Source organism: Columba livia, chromosome 7, assembly GCF_036013475.1.
Source record: "Columba livia isolate bColLiv1 breed racing homer chromosome 7, bColLiv1.pat.W.v2, whole genome shotgun sequence".
NCBI classification, from domain to species: Eukaryota; Metazoa; Chordata; class Aves; order Columbiformes; family Columbidae; genus Columba; species Columba livia.
Genome location: NC_088608.1, coordinates 32,456,279 through 32,476,910, shown reverse-complemented (window position 1 = coordinate 32,476,910; position 20,632 = coordinate 32,456,279). Strand labels below are relative to the sequence as shown.

The following is a 20,632-nucleotide window of genomic DNA, read 5'->3' as shown; positions in this document are numbered from 1 at the left end:
TCTTAGTATATCACATAGACCCCCTCTTGAAGCAGCTCTGTTCTTGAAACAAACTTGAACTTCTAGACTATCAGGTGCTTCCCATGAAAAAGTACTGGGAAGAAAGGAGGAAAAGTACCTAAAGAGAGAACCTAAGCTCTGCATAGCAAAGCCCCAGTGATGCCAAGCACCGTAAGGGCTCCCAAGCTATCTGGGTGGGCAACGGAACGGCACCAAGGGAGAGGAAAAGGCTTGTGTGCTATTGCCAAGCCAAAATCAATTGCAAAATCAGTACTTCCAAATGGAGCAGATAACTAGCTGAATAAATCACTACCAAAGCCACTGTGAAATAAAACTATACTTCTCAGAAATAGTGGGTGGCAGCCTGAGTTTCTGGGTTTGTTGGTTTCTGAGAACCTTCAGCCAGCTGAGTCTGGCCCTTGTTCCCATTGAGAAGAGGTGACAACCAGTTGTCCAGGCAAAGCCTCAACAGCACTGCCACTGCTACCAAGTACATCCCCATGTCACTGGCTTATGAGGAGCTAGATCAATTGCACACTTTCCTCAGACCCAGTTTCTTTAAACCACATCCCATGGAACACAGACCTATGCCAGTCTACTCAAAAAACAGACCTCTTTTAAAATCCTAAATCCTAAGTTGCAAGATATTTCTCCTGAAAAATTAATACAGGTGTAATAGATGACGGGTACACCGTAAAGTCTCCTTTACAGTTAACAAACACATGAAGAATATCTTTAAGGAGGTATAAATCACAATAAATCATCTGCTAAATAGCCTATATAACAAAATAACTGATTTTAGCTATTGATAACATGGTATCAAAAAGGCTTAAATTACATCATTTCTTTCCTAGTGCTCAATATAAGAAAAAAATGCATTGCTCTGCTCTCAATAAAGCATATCTGCACATTTTGTTGTCATGACTGATATGAGCCATCCATATAAAGTGTTACTGCCTCTCCTCTCATTAAGATCAAGTTCAGACCCTGCAGAACTGCCAACTCCATAAGATGCTTTACACAAGGGAGAAAGCAAAACATGAGAGGCCAACTGTGCATAAGGTAATGTCTTCACATTGTGGTTTAGCTGTCTACAATAATTAGAGGACCTTTGATACATATATCACATTCGGATGATTGTTGCTTTCATTTCTCCAGTAGTGTGAACAAAAACACAGATATGAAAAGTACAGGTCAGTTATGATCATTTCAAAATGTGCTAACTTCTCTAAAGACATAGCCTATGGTTTATTTCTCACATGAAGTGTTGGGGTGTTGATGTTAAAAATTACAGCCTACAGATAGAACTTCAGTTTAAAGAATTTTCTTCACAGGGAGATTCATCCTCGGCTGAACAGTAGTGACTCTGGGCGAACATATAGTTCAAAAACCACAACGTAATATGTGGAATTACCTTAACTTCAGCGACATCATCCTGTACTTTAGTGCCTCCTTCAGCAAACAAAAGAAAGTTTCCTAAGAAGTGTTTCAACTACCTGTGAATAGACTGTGGTTACTTTCTGCTGGGTATGCAAGAAGAAAAGAGCAGAAGGTGGCATCATTACCATCTGTGTTACAGTGCCTACCTGAGCCCAGGCAGTAGCTATTAGATGTTGCTTATCCAGGACCACCAGCAGAAGGCCATACACTCCAAGCATATAAGCTCCTATGTCTAGTTGTTACAGAGCAGCTCTGTCCAAAATCTGCCACAGTACAAGACAAAACAGACAATCTGACAGAAACCATATCTTACAATTTCAATTGCACACTCAACACAAAAGAGCACACTAAGACTGTACATACTCAGTGTGGTCATCAGTAGCTCAGCAATTCAGGTGAAATACCCCTGTTTGACAGTCAGAATCAAGAAAATGTAAATATACAGACAGTATGTATGTTTTTGAAAGAAACAAAGGGACAAACTTTAAAGCCGACATTCCAATGTTTAAAGAGGTTTTTTATCTTACTGTTTGCTTTTCAGAAATGAGACCCAAGTAAGTAAATCACAGTAGACCTGGAAGATGCTGTTCCAAGCAACTTAGCACTTCAGTCACTGAAGTCTCTGTGCCTTCCAGAAACCCTGACAAGTATTAAATTACATTTACATATTCCACTGGAAGATCACTGTAATGTAATGTCAATACAGAACTGAGACACCTTTCAATGATCATGCAAATGATCATGAAACTCATTAATGATCTTTTAAAGTCTAAGCAAATTCTGTATATTTTAAGTGATTAAAAAATGAGCAAGAACTTGGTTTTGCAACTCCTCTGAAATCAATTAGGTTGCAAGGAGATTATGTCAATGATGAATATTGTTAATGTATTTACATAGCATACAGATTAACTGTGTATGTTTTTATGTAAGAATGACTATGGAATGGAACCCAAACACTATGAGAATTGTACATGAATATACCATAATACCTTACAGCAAGTCAGCACCAGGCACAGAAGCAGCAACCAGCTCCATGAATCCTTATTCTGGACATCAACCTCTGGAGCATCAACATTTCACAACAACACTGACGAGAACGAACTATTTTTAAATAACTTTACACTGAATTAGCAGAGGAATTAGAAGCAAAATCAATGAAAATTTAGCATTTTGAATTGATGCTTTCATTAATTGTCCCTCATGCACACATAACCTGTTGCCACTGTCTAGTCTCCTCAGCCATACTTTATTGCGCCTTTTTGGTGTAAGTGACGAGTAAAACATGCAGAAACTGAAAAAGCACACAGACAGTAATACACTAAAAACAACCTGGAAAGCCTAAAAATAAAGAGGCAGAGCTAGAAATAGACAATGGCATGAACACAAAAACCCTTTGCATCGAAAATATGACAATGCTGAGGTAGAGCTTCTGCAACTTTTGGTGTCAGCATCATTCATATCTCCCACATATCCCTGTCTGAAAGACTTGATTTATTCTCTTGTAAGTCTGTATCCAGATGCAACCACACTGGCACATTGACCCCAAATGGTTTGGCTTATACACAAGGCACAGCAAATTTTGTAAACTAATTTTGGGCTCTAACTGTCAGGTTTCCAAAGGAGAGGTGTTTTCCTGCTTGTGTAGAGTGCCTGCTTTAATGGGGCAATGGCACTTCTCAGGGTCTTACCAGGCTTCATAACACAAAGACTGTTACGTTACTAAATCAATGCTGTCATGGCATTACCATCTTGATTAAACCACTAAGAAATGTGCACATCCTGTCAAATCAGAGAAACAACCCATTAACATACCAGTTATATACTGCATACAGGTTAAATAGTAACAGCCAGTTTCAGAAGCTGCTAAATAATACAAAACGAAAAAAAAAGGATCCGCTGCAGTTTGATAAAAGAAGTAGACTGTGACATGTAACACCACAGATTCTTACTGTTATTTTACATCTTTATGCTCACATGGGACTGTGTCCTTGTTTTTGCAAACACGTTACTGCTGCAACCCTGATGAAACCGCAACTCCAACCCCGCCCAAGTGCAACCACTGAGCTCACTCTGTTCCTCAAGAGGCTTCTTTCTCCTCAGGTGCTCATTACAAACGAGCTGCGAGTCTATTTTGTGCCAATCTGCTTGCCCTAACTAATGCACAGCCGCTGTGTACTCCATTAGAAATCAAGCATGTAAAACAAGGTAACCTGAGCAGCCGAGAATCCCAGGCATGGCTGCAATCATCGTGATGAACGGCTCCAACTGTGGAGCCCTAGATGTTACACTCACAATTCAGGTTTTATATTATCTAGTTCGAAGCCTTGAATTAACACAGTATGATTCCAGCGTGAGAACTGCCTCGTTAATTTGCTCCTACTTATGCTGACAGCTCTCTGTGGCCCCATGCCAAATAATAGGCACAGATTAATATGTTTTATACCTGCCATGTTTTCCTGCCTAAGAAAGGGTATGAAAACCTTCCACAAACTACATCCCGAGGTCCTTAGTTTTTATTCATACCCAGTCAAAGAAATTTCAAAGTCTAATAGAATTTTGACTAAGAAATTATTTTTAAAGGGGGAATTCCTGCATTGCATGCATTGTTAATTTTCACAAGCATCCTGAGTACTGAAAGGTAAAATTATTTTTAATGCAGCTATAATTGCTATGATCACATTGAGTAAACTCAGTTTCTGGGTATGTTATGTGTACTATGTACATAGACAGTATGTATTCTGAGTCCCACAAAGCAACAGAAAAACAGCTGGTGCAAATAAACACATATTTGATAAAGAGCAATTCTCCTTGACATATTAAACCAGTTAAGAATGATAACAAACCCACCAGATCTACTGTAGATACACAGCTGACAAACCCTGGGTTATTCTTGAGCATAATTCACAGCTCTTAGGATGTTCTCAAACTGTGTTTCCAAGCTCACCTTATGTCAGAATCAGAAAGAACTTTGAGAAAACACTGCAGCCCCATCCTTTGTTTTTTCCCTTCTGTATCCTTCCTTGTGTATAAGACCATGTTGGTGAAAGACCCACCCAAAGAACCAGGGTCAGTTAACTCATCTGTGTTAAAAATAACTGCACTTCATTTTACTGCGCTAATTTAAATCTGTACCAGCCTCCTGATGCAGTCAGTTCATGGCACAGCCATGTAAAACTGCTACTACAAGCACGCGGGCAGTGAGGAGGCTGGAAAAAGCTGCTAAAAAATCAGAGGTTTGCTCCTTTTGGCAGCAACACAAGCTTATGCCTCCTCTCCAATGAGCCCCAGGGCTGCAGCCCCAGGAACATCACATTGACCTTGGCTCACTGGATCAAAATTCAAACACCTACAAGTGAGAAAGCCTTTCTGCTAGGCATTCAGGACTGTTTCTGATGTCCCGACTTAAAGACAAACTTATTCAACCATGCACTGGGATCTTAATATTTTGCCCAAGGTTTTACTTGTTTGTATTTTATATTATCATCTCAATGTAACTATCTTGATTTTTTGAAAGATTGGTATCTTATTTTTCCCCAAAGCTTTTACTTCTATCCACTTCTTCCTTTAAACAATGAAATGAAGTATACAAGAAGAGTGAACAAGAGAGAATGCTTTTCAAAAAAGAAAATATTCACAGTGCAATAATACAACCCTGAAGCTGAGGTCATCTAACTCGCTCTACCTGCCTTCTTTCCAGATACTAATTTTTGCAGGGAGGAGAATTCGGATGGAGAAGAGGCTTTCAGAAGATTTTTCGCTACATTCATAATTCTAAAATTTCTTCAAATAGCAAATTTGATGTACACTTTTCATGGGACATAACAGAGATACTCTTCAGACATTGCCTTCCAGAAACGAAAGTGAACAGAAAGCACTGAGAAAATAGTTTACTTCTAAGAGGGGTGGGAAAACTCAGTGCAATACTGAACTACTTTATCTGTTCTTGTCTCATCACAACAATACAGAAGGGTAAATAGATTATTGTTGCACAGTTATCTGAAAATTGCTTCCCTCAAGTTTTTGTATTATCTTCTAGCAGAACAGTTTTTAGGGGTCTGGTACTGCAAGACAACTGGGTCTCTTAAGGTTTCTAACTTGTTTGGAGCAGGGAAATTCAGAAACAACCCTGAAAGCTCCAAAGAGGCACTTTGATCTGCAGATGTCCTGGCACTACCTGCTGCTACAAAAAGGATCACGTCTGGGACAGTAATCACTAATTTTCCCTAGCAGGTGGAAATGAAGCCTTCCTGCTATAAAGCAGATTGTATACAATCATTACTACACTGTCAAGTTATGAGGAGTAAACAAACTGTAAATAAACATCTTCACAATTCTACTCTTCTAAGTTGAAAGTGTGTATTATGCCATATTAGGGTACTAAAATGTAGGTTAAATTCATCAGTACAGAAAAAGAAATGAAACACTTCCTATTTTCAAGTGTGATCCTGCAGAAAGCTGCTGCTTGGAAAGAGACTTTCCAGTAAATCCACCTGTCAAAATTCAGAACTGAAGTGACTTTTTTTTTCAGGGAATAGTTCTGCACCAAGACACCAATAATTCTCTTCCAGTATAAAGATATTTTCTGTCATATTCCATGCATGGAAGATGCCCTTGAATCAAAAAGGAAAGAGATCAGCCACAATGTTTGAAGCTCGCTTCACATGCTAGCTAAGGCGAATCACAAAAGGTGTCTTGAAAAGAAAAATACATCATCCATGCAATAGGAAAGGACAGTCTACAATGCCAGGAATTATGGAGCACAGTAAAGCTGCTTGATACCCTAAGGGTGGTTTGGACTTGAATAGCTTAGGGCAAAGCCATTAGAGAAAAAAAAAAAAAAACAAAAAAAACACACACACACCACAACACAAGAAATAGGGATCTATTTCCATCCTCACAACATGATTTTTAACATAAGATGCATTCAGCATGTACAGATTAATTCAGCAAAGTACAAAAACATAGACCACAAAAATAACAAGTAATCTATAAACACCTCCACTGCCTAATAGTGAAGAATAACCCAACCACTGCAGGGTATCTTACCCCATCCTTGGGAGCTCTGGTGCCTTTAAGGCAGTCTCTTCCTGATGTATAGGTAAAGCCCTGGTCTAAATGATACATACCTACAGCAAGATCTACAGCCATGATTTAACTGGGCTGCAACTTCTCAATGCAGTAAAAAACTTGCATTAGTTACATATTGTTCTAGGATATCTCTTTTGTTTTGATCTCAGTGCATCAGTAAGCTGCCAGTGTCTTATTTCCCCGTGTGCAAAGGCAAAGAGCAGAAAGCTGAAGAACAAGCAGCCCTCTAGTGTTGCAGGTTTACTCCTGATTTACACGTCTTTTCTCAATCACATTTTTACTTCACTGTGGTAGGATATTAAATCCTCCTGGATCTGACAGTAGTGCTGCGTAACTGCTGTCTATTTAATACTTAACAAAACCATCTTTTTCCCATTCTTCATCAATACAGAAAAATACCTACTTCCATCCCAAAGGAAACATGACTACTGAGCTATCCACAGCAGATCATGCACCCACTGGTGGTGCTAATTAGGACATAAACTCCTGTGCAGGCACAAGAAGGTTCGGAGAGGCTGGATTATAAACCTCCTTCCCATGCCTTTCTTACCCAGTCTAATGAGGTGAGTTGCCCACTGGATACTTCTGATCAATTTCTGTTCTGAGATGCTTCCCTCTAATCCTGGCCCTAGCAGGAGCCACGGTTTAACAAAACCTATTCCTACTGCCAGGATAAGGCCTTCTCCACATTTTTTGAGACGAGATTTTTCAATCGTACAGAAGCCCTGTTTTATTTATCTAGAGTATACCTATTAGCAACCAACACTATCACAAGAATTTTACCTTTTGGATGTATCATGACTTTCTGTTTCACAGAGAACACTAAAATGAGCATGGTCTTTTCTTTCAGTTATACAGCTGCTGTGGCACATCCTTCCTCTATGGTTACTTAATAGGTATAAAAGATAATGTGCCAGACACCAAAAACTCCGAATATGTGATGTCTCATCATCACAGAACTACAGCTCCTGTTAAATATCTTCTTTCTTCCTGTGAGACTTCAACCAATAATAATACTTGGCAGCTATATACATCTTGAAAGCACTGTACAAACATGAACCTAATTAATCTTCTCAATTTCTCTATAAAAAAAGCTACACAGAGCTAAGAAAATTAATAATCATTATTCTATTTATATGTTAAATTCTGATGGCCTGCTTGGCTCTGAGCATGCAGATGAATATATCTGCCTTGAGGACTTGACAATTCAAGTTGTGAAGAATTCATTGAAGAATTGCCAAAGGTGCACCTTACGCTGACAGCAAAATTCAGCCCCCAAAAAAGGTTCAAACCAAATCAAAAGCCAAAGTCAAGTTTATGATGGAAAATGACAAATAATTTCAAAAGCAAACCAAAAATTTTAACCTCAAAATGTTCGCCTGAAAGTTTGTATTGGAAACAAGCACAACAGGACCATTGGGTGCTTTGTTTCACATAACATAAGAATAGCATTCAAGCAACAGAGCAACTGTGCAAATTGAAACAAAACAAAACAAAAAAATCAAATCTGACTAACAGAGAGAGAAAAAAAGAGGGAAATAAACAGCCAGACAAACAAACAAACAAGCCCCACATCACACAGGTAACTTATTCATAGTCCTGAACAATCAGTCATTAAAATAACCAAAGTTTTCTGATAAGTTTCATTTACATATTTGGTGGTTTGTTGTTTTTGTTTTTTTTTTTTTTTTTTTTTTCCCCTCCCTAACAAATCCTGATGCAACACATAGGGTATTTTATTAGTACTGAAATATAACCTTATCTTAGGTTTGGAAAAGAAATAAATACTGCATCTGTCAGCAACCTTTAATGTAGTGCTGATACATTCACAGTAAACTAGACACCACATCTTCCGGAATAATCTTTTTAAAACTAGGATAAATAATTATCAGACTTCCAGGCACCATGTAAGGCATCCATGTGTCAGAGTCAAAATTCATACTCTGTATTTTGTTTGCTAAACCTTATTAAAAAATCAAAGAATCACCCTTTATATATCTGTAAACATTAATAAGGTCACCCCTCAGTCTCCTCTTCTCCCAACTAAAGAGACCCAGCTCCCTCAGCCTTTCCTCATAAGGGAGGAAAGATTTGTGTTGCTCACATACGTACCCTTAACTGTCAAACCTCCTCTTGTATGATGATTCTAAAACCAAAGAAAAAAGAATGGGATATCCCTCTTGAAAAAGTCAACACTTCAGATGCAGGTGAGGCACAGGACTGGATAAGAGATACTATTTACGCATAGATGAGACACTGCACTGAGTATCACTTTGTATTATTGCACTGCTATGAATTAAATTTTCTCTTCAAGTAACATTTCATAACAGATTCCCAGAGTTCAAAACGCAGCATTAAAAAAAAAAAAAAAATCAGGAGATACTGATAAATATTACTACCCCCCAAAAAAAACCAAAAAACACCACAAAAACAACAGCAAAACAACACCAAAAAACCCCAAAACAACCACATCCACAAAAACCCACCAAACAACAACAACAACGAAACAACCAAAACAAAACAAAAAACCCCATATACAATAAAACCAAAAAAAACAACAAAAAAACCCACAACTAACAACAACAACAAATCTAGCTTTATTTTGTCTTCAATTTGAATCTTACATGATTCAATTGCTAACAAAACAGAAGACACAAAGTCATTTAAATGGCATATAGCTGTGTATCAGTACCATTCTCGGGAGGATTCACAATCCAACAGCAAGGTATTAATTTATGAATTGTAGTTTGTACTGCTCTAACAACTATCACTACGACAAACGTACTCCAATATACATCACCTTAGGTATTTAGTGTGAACATGACCTTGGTAAAGTAAGACAATAGAGAACAGGAAAAGTTATGTGTTACCTTAAAAAAGCAGTTGTTAATTTCCTTCATATCACAAACTAACTTTTATAAAAAAACTATTGATAGATTCTCAAAATAGCACTTAAGAAAATAGCATAGCAGCTCTTTTACACAGAAGGTAATTGAGCTAAGCATGGATAACTATCGAGAAGAAAATGGTAACTGTGTCTCCTTTTAGATAAATCATTTTCCATTTCTTTCCCTTTTGTAGCTTGAATATGATGATTCACTATTTAAAAAATAATTTTAATATTGGTACTGGATTAATTTAAAAGAATGAACCCTATGATTACTTGAGAATACAATTAGTATAGAAGATCAAGGGATACCAGTTCTTTTGTTGCATATTATTGATTATGTAAACAGAAATAAACTGAAAATACTACTTCAAGTAGTTAGACTTTGATCTCAGGTGAACCAGCTTTGGACTCAGACACAGAATCAAGTCAAGAAAAAACTTCCCACTTGGAACACCAAGACCTTAATTAGGTGCACAAAGCCTTCAAAAGTCTCGGAATATCCTGCATCAGAACTGAACTGGAAACCCCAGCCGGCACAAAGTAACTCATCACTGCAAATGAGCCATAGACTTCTCTCTTCTACTCAGTAACTCCCCTCTCTGAATACATGTTACAGAGTAGTAATTAATACTTCAAACTTACACATTCTATGCACTGTAGCTTTTACAATTACTAATGCATCCTCTCTCTCAACATAGCAGAGGGCAAATGACAGAAGGACCAAGAAGTCTGGGTTTTGATCAGGGAAAAAAGTGAAGGTGGCACCACAAAGTCCTTGAGGTCTTCATGACCCTTGTAAGGTCATTCCTTGGTGACACCCAGGTCCAAAGGAAAAGCAAACAAGAGTCATGAAGGCTGAATAAACATACCCCTTCAAAAGGAACCCCCTTCTCCAGAGACTCATGACAGGACTCAGGTCCACAGAGATGTGAAAACCAGACCCTCCGCTGGAATGGTGAGCACCGGTTTCAAGAGAAGTACATTGATTAACATTAGCTTGGAACCTACTGTCCCACTTAAGGCTTGCTCTTCCTCTTTTTTACACAACACACATTCTCAAATATTAAAAAAAAAAAAAAAAAAAAGAGAGAGAGACAAAGAAAAATCAGAGTTCTGCTTCTTAAACTTTAGTATGCAATACATCTACTTAGATGAAGAGTCAGGGTTTTATTTCCCCAAACAATAATAAAAACATCTCAGCTACACCAAGAAGATACATAAGAACATACTATTCATAACTTATTTTAACTTCTTCCCTACACTATTCTCTTGATATTGTTTGCTTCTCCTAACTCATTATTTGAGATCTGAAATAAAGTTGGAAACCGTTCTGAATATGGCAAGCACTCTTTGCTCCATCTGCAAAGCACAGGACATTTGAAATACTGTGTTAAGAACACACACTTTCTCTAAACACAAAGAAATACTCAGGTTCAGAAGAGGAGGCACATATTGATTGATCCAGGAGGCAGATTAGTAACGAAAGTCAAATCAGATTTAATTAACAGTTACTCAAACATATGTATTGATGGAAGAGATTTACTCTAAGTCTGTGTCTTGTGGTTTGGTAGCTGACACAGAGACAGCACTGACAGAACTCTCTTTTCTGCTGTCACTTAAATATTATCAACATGACACCAAGGGAAAGCCCTGTCAGCCAGGCTGCTGACTCCAAAACCCCACAGCAACAGATGTTTGACATTTGCATTATTCATACCTATGTCAAATGCTATCAATCCCTTGACAGTTCAAAATAGGTAATACACAATACCATGGATGTGAATAAGCAAAGAGTATATAACTTCAGTGTTTCTTAAATTGTAACCTAAATCAGATTGCAGCTTACGTTCTTTTCCTATACCTCAGCTAAAAGCTTGCATTACCACCGCTTCTCACTGTTGTAGTCAGCTATACCCAAGTAATGTCTCGTGCAGAAAAAGTCACAGGTAAGTGTACATAAGCCATCTTTGAGACCAGTAAGTCTGAGGCCAACATTTTTCCATGATATAGATGAAGTGGCTGCAAAACAAGTCTGAATTAACCAGCCAGAACAGCTTCAAAAATGGCTACTTACCTGACTTTTCATCAGCAGAGGGTATTCTAGCCATACCATTTCCAATTCCACTCTCAGTCCAGGCCCCACTGATTATTTGCTGCATTGCCACAAAAAGAGGTGACTTGGACCTAGCCTTAAAACTCTGGGTATGTAACTTTGTCACAGGAGTCCTTTAGGAGCAATGTAAGGGAACCTAACCGAGACCAAGAGCTTTGATCATAAAACACAGTTTGTGTGCTTAAGAATGAGAAGTAACAGAGAACAAAAACTAGCAATGGTAGACTATGACAGAATTAAATACACACATTTCACCAAAAATTAGTAAAACCATTAACTTTAAAACATAATGCAAAAGAGAAAAGAAATAAAACCCGAATGTCATTTTCACAGACCAGGAAGTAAATGATGAATACTACTTTTAAAAATTCTTCTTTCATGTCCAAGACCTTGACATTGGTCTAAAAGGCATCTAATTTGATTTCTTAAGTTCTAGTATTTTTCTGTGTGTAGACTACATGGAAACATTTAGATTTAAGGCCAGTGTAGACATATGATTATAGGAATCTAAAATGTAGGTTTGCACAATAGCTTTATCCCAGAAAAGCACTTCTGCACAGAATACAGGGACTGTTTTTCCTAGGCAGTTCTGGGAAGAGAAGAACAGGATATTTCTATTGCTGCTATATTTGGAGCCACTATCACATTCAAAGAAGTAACAAAAGACATGGCATTCCTATTTTCTGTGCAGCAGCCTACCTCTCCTAGACATTTCCCAAGTATTAATACATACCTGTTGGAGTGTGGATAGAGGCACACAAAATATAACTCCTATGACATTAAGAAATAAACAAAAAAATGATCCTAGCTTTTCTTTAGTGCATAAGACACATTTCTTGAGGGTATATATGTGAGGGAGTGCTAAGAAAATAGCTCATTCATTATTTAAATTGGGGAATGGACTCTGAAAGATTTTATTAATGTTCAAAGAAGTAAAAAGCCAAAATCTCCTTATGCAGACTATATCTGTCTAAATCCTGTTTACAGCACGGACATTCAACAACACTATTGAAGTTCTAAATGATTTCTACAGTATAGCAGTACTTCGGGTAATTTTTTATGCTTTTCCCCCTTATGTATTAAAAACAATCATGACAATATCCTTCCAAGGTCATTTTACCCAATTTCTCATATAAGATAAAATGACAAGTCCATAAATCATTGAAACAGTGAAGTATTGTAATGTATATCAAGTTCAGTACCACAACCTGCAGTGAATCGTCTTCAATTAGCTCATCACCTTAATTCAGCAAAATCCAATAACTGCGTTTTCCTGATTAACACTTTTTATGCATCTAGAGTTCTGGTAATTATTGCTAGAAGTACCCACTGAAATTAAAGATGGATTACACATTTGTGGATACAGAATGTGAAACCCTGTGAGACTGGTAGAAATCTCCCTTTAAGCAGATAATTGTGATGGTTGGAGCTGTGCATGTTATGTACAAAATTAGCCTTCCCATACAGTTTGATTTATCAGGGCCTAAATGCTGTCAGCTTAGAGGCTTGGTATCAAAATTTCTGAAATACACACAGGCTGGAGTACCTACATCGGCATGTAGTCACAGTCATGATGGTTTCTGTCTGGGATACAGCATTCCTGCGCAAAGGACTCTGTGTCTCTGCTGACCTGTTTGGAAGTCTGATGGGATTAGTCTGGAATCACCCTGACACAGATCTTCTTGCAAAAACCCTGAAATCCAACCCAAAGTGCAGCCGCCTCCACTGACTCGAGACCATTAGATGATGGGTTCTGCAAGACAAACCGATAACTTGCACACATCTTGGGATGACACAGAGTTAGTGGCTCCAGCTGGAGTAACTGCTGCCCTTCTGCAGCCATTTTTATGCCAAATCCTTCTAACACCTTCCACGTGAAAAATGCCAAGAAAGGACCTGATCGTCGCCCAGCTAGGGAAACAACCAGCCGTAAATACATGTAAAAATGTGTGAACTGTGGGGTTGTCATATGCAGACAGAGGAGCTGGACTCGATGACCCTTGTGGGTCCCTTCCAACTCTGGACATTCTATGATTCTATGATTAAATTCCCCAAGGAAATGCTGATTAGCCCAGGCTGAAGATGGCATGACAGGAGCTGAAAGTATTGCAGGTGTTGAAGGCATGTTAGGAGAGCCAGAAGCAAGATGAACATATCAAGGTGGAAATTCATGGCAGCTGGGGAGCAGGGGCAGCTGGCAGAGAGGAGGAATGGAGTGTTGGGTGGTGACAGCGTCTGAGGACGCAGGGAGCGCGCACAGAGGAGCCTGCCGTTCTCCTGCTGGCAGCACAGCACTCGGTGTTTGTTCTTCTAAAACAGATGAGAGGATTTTCTTCTGTGGACTGTGATTAAATCTCACAATACTGAAATTCCAGAAAATACCAACAGCATCTAGATAATCATTCAGCAGACTAGAAACAGTAGTTCTACCTGATGAAGCAAGCCTGGTACTGTAGGTCTCTACAACTATCTGAAAGGATGTTGTAACATGGAGCATGTTGGTCTCCCAAGCAGTAAGTTATAGGACAAGAGGAAATGGCCTCAAGTTGTGCCAGGGAAAGTTTAGATTGGATATTAGGAAAAAATTCTTCACGGAAAGGGTATTGTGACAAGCTGCCCAGGGCAGTGGTGGAGTCACCATCCCTGGAGGGGTTTAAAAGGCATTTAGATGAGGTTCTTAGGGACATGGTTAAGCGCCAGTGTTAGGTTATGTTTGGACTCGATGATCCCGAGGGTCTAATTCCAACCAAAATGATTCTGTGATTCTATAATACTGGGTAGCAGTCAAGAGCTGGAATCCCGTATGAAGATTGCCCTGATGGCAGTGCTATGTGAAAATGCTGAGACGAGTTTTAAACTTGATTGTACAAGCAGTAATTTTGCCTTGGCAGTTTTGAGATCAGTGTAGCTGCAGTATAAAGAAATTCACGGTAGGTTACCCAAGAAAATGGGTAACTATCAAACACTTGTCCCAAGCTAAACTTCGTGCTGCCAGTGCTCAAGCTAACTATTTTCACACAGGTTTCCTTAAGTGTACACAACCCACTAATCACTAGAGGTGGTGTAGACACTTTTTTAGTTACCTGTTATTTCCAGACATACATTTAGTTGGCAAATGGGTAGTTATTCTAAACTATACATCAAAAATTGCTACTGACTTGTACAGAGCGACCACACAGGGTGTCTTAAACAGAACTGGGATGACTCCAGCCTGTGTAACTCAGTTATTTTACTGCAAAAATCAGTTCAGCATCATTAAGATTCAGAACACAGGTTGGCTTCAAGATAACATTAACATCTGCATGAGCTCAAATTTACCATAAAAAAAGTAACCAGAGATTCAACCAACAAACTTCAGTATAGTACTGAAGTTAATGAGAAAAATGAAACCAAGGTTATATAGTGTACTACAAAAATTACTTTCTTCACTCTCATGCATGCAATTTTTTTCTTAGGCAAGTAACTAAGTGACTTGCAAGTAAACATAGTCTACCAAAATAAACAAAACTTTTCTTATTGATTAGACTTTCAGATTTTGTACATTTTCCTACCCCCAAAAAACCTCACATTAACAAGGAAATGTACTATCAAAATAGCTATAACAATATTAATTACATGAAAATAAAGAGCAAATCTAACATTCTAAAGTCTCGAAATTATCTAATCTGTAACTAAAATTGTATTACTCTGGTTTAATTAAGATATTATACACTCATTTTCCTTGGATGCTCACAATCATAATTACTGCATGCGTGGGTGAGCCCTGGAATTACTTTTAGCAAAATTTAGCATGTGTATTGGCTCCCCATAGGCAATAGCGTACTAATAGAAAAGCCACCTCCTGTCAACAGCAAAAAAAGTGAAGACAGAAGCTGCTTCTATGAGGAGGAAAAAAAAAAAGAAAGGCAAGCAGCTCTGAAGAGAGAAGTTTAACGAAACTTTAAGTATTTTTTTTTTCTAAGCCTCTTGGGAATACTGCCATCACAGACCTTTTCTTATGTAGCTGCCAAGATGTCTGAACTCCACTCTTTGCAAATACTACTGATATGGCAGACTGAAGTCTTTCGAGCCACTCCTTATGCTTTAAAATAAATCATTTTCCCAGTTTCTGAAGAGTTTTACGTACATTCAAGCAGAGATAACGGTATGCCAGTTGGCACTGTTGGTAAAACATGACATCAGTTTCTTTAACACCTGCAAAGCAAGTATGACAGGATCTTACAGGAATATATTATGCTGTTAAGTCTCCTGTCGAAACAGCTGCCAAGAGGAGTAGGTGATTAAACAACCGTTATTCACGATATTACTATTTTAAAAGAAAGCTAGCAAGAATTACAGTACTAAATCCCTCAGTATGATATACAATAAACGGTTATTATATACATGTGTAAGATAGCACATCTATTGTCTCTGAAGTAGTATATATAACATATATTCATACACTTATGGAAAAACAAAGATGTAAACAATGTGAGTGAAAGTCTCCAACTCAGCACCAGCCAATGAATTCTGCTGTCTTCAAAGGCACAGCAGCACCAACCATCCTCTCACATGAGCTGGCTGCGAGAGGATGCAGGAAAAAAAACAAAGTGTTCCCTCCTGCATTTACTTAAGTTTACAAATTACCACTCCACACAAAAATGAAAGTGTTAGCTACAAAGAGGATGTTTTTTAAAAGACTATCGGGAATGTGGACTGTGAGATATATAGGAAGGCTTCCATATCTAGCAGACTAAGACATGGAAGATTTCAGGTGCATCAACATCTGAATAGTTCTTCCACCTCTTCTACTCTTAGTTAAGTCAACTCAGTATGTGCTGAGCTGTGCACTCCATCACCTCACTGTCAGACTTTTCCTGGTTACTGCTGGTCTCTGGAAACACATCTTGTTCCCCAGGTCTGTCTAATAACAGATTTAAGGCACCCATCACACTTTTTGTGACCTCAAGAAGTTCTTTAGTGATCTTGGATATTTCGGTCTCAAGATCCCGTTTAAAAAAAAAAAAAACAGGAAGTACAGCTTACTCCCAGTTTTATTCCCACATTAAAGATAAAATAAATAAATAAAATCTTTATTTAAAAACCTTGACTTCACATATCACACTTGTAAAATTTATCATATGGGACATAGGAACTTTGTGATACATTCAATGTCTTCATCTGCAGGGCCACAAATATTTCTCAAACAGTTAAGCTGAAAATGAGTTAGCACCTTCAGCAAAAATTATCATTGTCTGAATATTGCCAATTACATGGGAAGAATAACTTTTGGGCCACAATATCCAATGACAATCCTAAAATCCTAGACCATCTCAAATTGCATTTACTTTCATTTAGCTAAGTAAGTGGAATTGCTGTTTTCAAACTTCTGGAAAAAGTTTTGAAGACCCAGGCAACCAGTAAGAAGGATGCTCCAGAATCTTTCAGACAAGGGCATTTGAGGAAAAAAAGTGTGTTTTTCTAAGTGTACCTAATGTTTCTGCCTAGAAACTTCTCCTAAGTGAAAAGAATAATCCTCCTAAGAGAACAGCATAAGGACTGTTTCCCTAAAGCAAATACATGCTATTGTCTAAAGAACCACAATAATGAGCTTTTTTCACTGTCTGTCCCCATCTCCTGTAACAATCTGTCTACCAGATAAGGATAATCTTTACTTGTTTATCCAGTGTTTTTTTGTAGTTCAAGAGCAAATAACACAAAAATATAATCACGATTCCTAGACTCGAAATAGACCTGCAAATTCAATTTCTGATTCCTCCACATTTTTAATTGTAGAATCATTAGTCAGTTGCATTCCCTCCTCAAATGCCCTTGTCTGAAAGAATAAAAAGGGAGGGTGGCATTCTTCTCTATTTCTTCTACTAATGTATCAATTTTATAAGATATTACCTTGATTTAGCACAACATAAAGCGAACAGCCGTCTAAGTCCTTTACCTGCCAATGCTCAACGGAGTGCATCACTGCCAGATTGACGATGGCAAGGTGTGCATCTTCAAAAACTCTGTGCTAGTTGTACTGTCCACACTCGGTATTGCCTGACCTCCCATTCATGAAGTTGACTTGATTCACAATCATTATTACCAATATAACTAAAAGCTCTACAATTTTAAAAATAAATCTTTATCTATTTATTGAAGCTGGCTAAACAAGACTCATGTTGCCAACAAAAGAACTGCAAAAGCAGAGAGAACCTTGACATGACAGCAGTGCCTAAACAGAAGGTAGATCAGTGATCCAGCTCTCACCATGACCTGCATGGAAAGTAGGCTCACAGTCTCCCATTCCTTGATGATTTCAATTCAAACTTAATCATAGATACCTGGCAATAGTATCTGTATTGATAATATAAACAAAAAAATAAAAATTTTCTTACCAATGTTCACAGTCACCTACCTAACAAAAATACCCAGTAATGTAATATTCAGTTTCTATAAACCACAGGTAAAACAAATGAACACAAAAACAATGTATGAAGGCATTTCCAGGCAGAGAAAGCGAAGAAGAATACACAATATCCCTAAAAGGGTATGGACTGCTAACTTTCACTAATGTCTTCTCAGTCCTAATACCTATGATTTCAAAATGCATTTTTATACCATCTTTGAAAATGCACTTTTAGAAAATTAGTATCTGCTCATGAAAACAGTAAGTAGGATGTGTACATTGCCACAGACCTGCCCAATGAAGAAAAGACGATTTTGAACACCACCAGCAGTTAGAACAGCTTTCCCCACCAGGAACATGAGACCAGCAGCTCTTCCAACACCAGAAGGGAGCACTAGCAGCCGAGGAAGACTGAAAAGGTTTCTCCAAAGCCAGTGCCCTTCTCAGAGTACTGTGTCTCCTCAGCACTTTGATTAGCTTTTAAATTTTGCAAGTTTTATGCATCTCCATTAACTAGCTGAAAAGATTGTTTATAGACTAATGGTTGCAAGTGATGTGTCTAATTATCAAACTGAGGCTGCTTTACTAAGTGATTTTTAACTTAATAAGGCTTTTCCATAAGTAGTAATCATCTCATTATGTGACAGCAATAGCAATACTGTGCTTGACTCCCATCTAACATTGAAAGGAAGCAACTGGAATTTTCACTGTACTTAATTTCATACCTCTAAAACCTAGCTTGAAAGGGTATCATTTGTTTAGATAAAGGGAGAAAAAAGGCATTTGAGTGCCAACATTCCCCTGAAAAAAATTTCACATTCATTATAGCAACAAAAGTGCTGACTCTCTGAAGTTTGTTTTCTTACTGAACTTATATTTTCCCATTTGAAAGACAGCTAAATAATGTTTCCATTCTTTCCACTAACATGGAAAGTGAAAGGCTTTCTGATGGTTTACATTTTTCTGATTTTAGAAAATATAAGTTAACAAAAGTTAAAGAAAAAATAACATGCTAAAGGAAGCTACAAGAACATTCATTAATTAATTTCTCAGGTTGTTTTTGGCACTTAAAAATGTGAAATGTTAGGAACTACTGCAATTTTTCTGAGTGCTAGGACTCCAGAGCAAGAAGAATTCTCAGCAGAAAAAGCAGTTTTAAGAAAAAGTCTCTTGTTACAAGCCCCAGATCTGAAGCCTAATAAATGTCAAAATTGTACCAGCGTTCTTGGTGCTTCCATTATTTTCAGGTTGTCAGAGAATGAATTATCATCAAAAAGAGTCAACTGTATGAGAGGTATCATGTCACAATGTTATACCTACTTTAATTGTTAAATCAGTATTAATTCTGTATAGGGAATTAAATACACATACACAAGAACAGATACGTAAATGATGGTATCTGAAAGATGCTTTATTAAAACCACAGATGATAACAATATTTCCAAGGTATTATGGACTATTTTAATTTCCGCAAGGATTTTGTTGTTTAGCTTTCCACTGGACTTTGAATCACAGTAGGAAACGGGCTGCAAAGACTGAAAACAGGCAGTTCCTTCATTTCTGAATAAAATGTCTTCCAGAAAACAAAACAAAACAAACCCAAACCACAACACAAAAATGTTACTTATTATCTCTTATTATTTATTTTTTCTTTCTTCAAGGCAAATTCATGACAATGGTCTTCATCTTTCAAAGACATGGCAATGGCTGATAATTTAGAATGAGCTTCCAGAGAAAGGGTCAGCTAAATTGCACACTGAAATTGAAGAAACACAGTATGGGGGAAAATCTAGTAACTTCCCCATGAAAAGGAGACTCAAGTTCTGGGTTGCACAAAACCCATTAAGTCAATGGAAGAGTTGGCTGATTTGGAGGAGGTGTCTGGTCCCCCATGTCCCGCTCCACCAGGTGCAGTTCTGGTTCAACCTGAATTGCTCCATTTGTGCTGAATTTTTATGCGCAGCTTAGGTTGGATTTTTTCCAAACCAAGTCAGAAAGATCAACTTTCACACACTCTGTAGGAAATGCTTAAATGTTCAACACACAAATATTTCTAAATAAAAAGTTCAAAAGCGTCAAGCCAAGACGAGCTTTGTAGTCTGGTTACAAAAAAACCCCACATTTATTTACTGAAAGCTATTTTTTCCCAATTTTCTTACTTATCTGAAGAATATCACGAAATATTATTTGTGGATGAGCAAAACAAAGTCTTCTGGATTTATTTCAGCTGTCAAACTAAAAAGAAAACTTGCAAAACTCCAAATACAGTACTATCAGCTATTAATACCAGCCATGGATCTATATTTATAACGCAAAGCTATTTACACAGGAAGACAGAATTAAACAAAGCTCAGGGTTTGTGTTGAGAACACTGTTAATCTGTACAGTCTGTTCACATGTGATTTTTCAAAAAAAAATCCAAATTAAATTTAAATGTTTCTCTTCTTTGTAAAAGGTGACAAAAAATACGTTCAAGATCTACTCGAGTGTTGCTCTTTGCTTTCTTGAAATAAAGGAAACAGGCTCAAAGCATTTCTCGTAGGAATGTAACCATCCCCTAACGTAGAAAATATTATGTTCTTATGGAAACAGATGTCCTTATAGTTATATGACAGGTAGCTAATAAAATTAAAGTTTTATTAATAAAAGCTCTTAAGTCAAACACAATTTTTCATAGGGCCTGAAAATCTAGTTGAGAATTATAAAGACCAGAAAT

At 37.6% G+C, this 20,632-nt stretch overlaps 1 protein-coding gene across 3 annotated transcripts in view; it reads right to left on the bottom strand.

The window, feature by feature from the left end:
• The window catches only part of LOC110358229 (sperm-associated antigen 16 protein-like), a 321,255-nt gene that overhangs the window by 257,454 nt on the left and 43,169 nt on the right, over nt 1-20,632 (bottom strand). The window lies entirely within an intron of this gene.